Here is a 2547-nt window from a genome sequence, read left to right on the forward strand (position 1 = left end):
GCTCCCATTTCTCCATTCACTCGTGTGTGTGTGTGTGTGTGTGTGTGTGTGTGTGTTCTTTTTCTTTTTAGTACCTACTATGTGACAGGCACCAGGCTCTACTCTGGAAGGTACCACAGTGAACAAGACAGACAGAGGCTTTGGCCCCATGGGGCTTACATTCTAATGGGAGATACCACTGTACACATAAAAAAAGCAAGTCATGTAATTATCACGCCAGGGTGGAAATGCACACGCCATGGCCAAGAGTAAGCGGAATAACAGGAGCCAGGGAAGAGGTGGAGGATTGTTTTGGGATTCCATCTTGTCAGGTTTACTACATGCAATAAAGTCTACACATCTTACACGGACAAATGGGAGGGGTGTGTGTGTGTGTGTGTGTGTGCATACATCTGGGAGGGTCTTTCCATGCTGACTACTGAATTGGACTGTGACCAGGGGGAGGCAAATGAGGCACTCACCTAACGGGTGCCCCAAACCTCAGCAATCAATAGAAATAATATGGTAATGTAATATTTTAATACATTGAAAGTAATGCAAAAAAAAAATCTCTGTGGTGAAGAAACTATAGAAATTTTAAATAACGAGGGAAGTTTGGTAGCTGGAATTAGGACGAGGCAAGGGAGTCGGAGGCTGCAGCTGAAGTGTGGGACCCCTGGGCAGCCAGGCCCTCTGGTGGAAATTCTCTTTTCCTGTCCTGCCTGTCATCTCCCCTAATTCCACCAGGGGGAGCTTGCCTACTATGCAAACCTTCAGTGCTAGGGTTTACTGGCTGAAAGACCAGCTGGTCTCATCTCAAGGCTGTTTTCAGGGCCCAAAGACAAAAGAGAGGGAGGAAAGAGAGGGAGGGAGACATTCTGGCCCACTGTCTTATGTAACCATGACCTTTGTCTGGGGAAAGAACAAAAATTAAACACAAGAGCTGCGAAGCCGATTTGCCTCCGCGGAAAAAGCATTAGCCTGCGGACTGAAGGGGTCCCAGGTTCAATTCCCATCAAGGGCATGTACTTCGGTTCAGGCTTGATCCCTGGCCCTGGCTGGGGCACGTGAGGAGGCAACCAATCGATGTGCCTCTCTCACATGGATATTTCTCTGCCTCTCCCTCCCTCTCCCTTCCATTCTCTCTAAAAATCAGTGGGAAAATATCCTCAGATGAGGATTAACAAAAAATAAAAATAAACTCAAGAGCTGCATGTCTTCCTAGACTTTTCATTAAAGGGATTTTGCACATCTTCTAAGCTGCAGTCACAGCTGGTGGAGGGCAGGAATATGACGGCAGTTGTCAGGGAGACAAAAAACCTGGGTTCCAGCCTGAGCTCTGTCTTCAGGTTCCTTGGTCTGATTTGGCCAAGACTTTTCTGGTCTGGTGACCTCAGTTTCCCCAACTGTAAAATGAAGGATTGGCTCCGATGATCTCTGAACCCATTTTGGCACTAAACATTTACGTTCCTGTCTCCAAAGCAGAGCCAGGAAGAGCATTCCTGAAGCAGAAATGGAAACAGCCGGGCGAATGAGGCCAGCGTATTCTGAGGCCTTGAACTTTGACATTCGGCCCTCTGCTCCCACTGACGACTTTCACCAGATTGCTGGGCTAGAACTGAAGTCGTGACCAACTGTTAGTGGACATTAGCCATATGCTGCGTGTGACGTATATTGTTCCCATTCAGCTTCTCAACACCCCTGCTTCCCAGGTGGAGAACTCAGTCCTAGGAAGAATGCTACCGGGCACCTTGCTGGGAAAGGCATTGCTGGGATTGGAACCCTGCCTGCCCTGCTCTGTGTCCCCTGTAGGAGGGCAGCCATGAGGAGTGCTCTGACACCGAAGCTCCCCTGAGTGGTAGGAGGTTGGGCCCCAAACACTTTCCTCCGGCAAAGCATGGTCCTGCCTAGTGGATTAAGGATTTCCTGCCAGGTCAATGGACATCTCCTAAGCACTTGTGTGGCAAGGCCGGGGAAGGCACCTGTGGTCCCCAGACAGCTGGGGAGTCAGAATCCCCCAGAGCAGGTGGGGCTGCGACCAGGGGAGAGACAGCTGCATTGGCTCTGCCCCCTCAGCTTTCCGGGTGCAGCCTGTGACTCTGGTCCTGGCAGCTCCTCAGCCATCCCTGAGGTATGGCCTCCCCAACCCTTGGGCCCCGATAAACTGGAAACAGGAAAGACTTCCATTCTGCTCCTTAATGGGGTGGAGGGTGGGCCATGTGTGTGTTCCTTTTTCTTCATTCCCTGCCCCCCTTGCTGTCCACAGCTGCTCTGAGGCCCGGGTGGACATTGGAAATGGAGGCGCAACTCCTCAACCAGTGTCCTTGGCTGGAGGGGTGCGGTGCTTGCTCACCCCTAACAACCTTGCTGAAATTCCCCGCCATCCCCTCCTTCCTGCTTCAGAGACAGAAGCCTACACAGAAATTCTCAGAGAGGGCCCACAGATGGCTGTGGGCACATTGCCCTTTTTTAAAAAAGAGACATTTTTTCATCTTCTTTATCATGTTGTCTCGTTAAAAAGAAGAAGGAAGGGTTCCATTTCATCACTGGCATTTCTTTTCCTTGATG

Source organism: Pipistrellus kuhlii, unplaced genomic scaffold, assembly GCF_014108245.1.
Source record: "Pipistrellus kuhlii isolate mPipKuh1 unplaced genomic scaffold, mPipKuh1.p scaffold_m20_p_8, whole genome shotgun sequence".
NCBI classification, from domain to species: Eukaryota; Metazoa; Chordata; class Mammalia; order Chiroptera; family Vespertilionidae; genus Pipistrellus; species Pipistrellus kuhlii.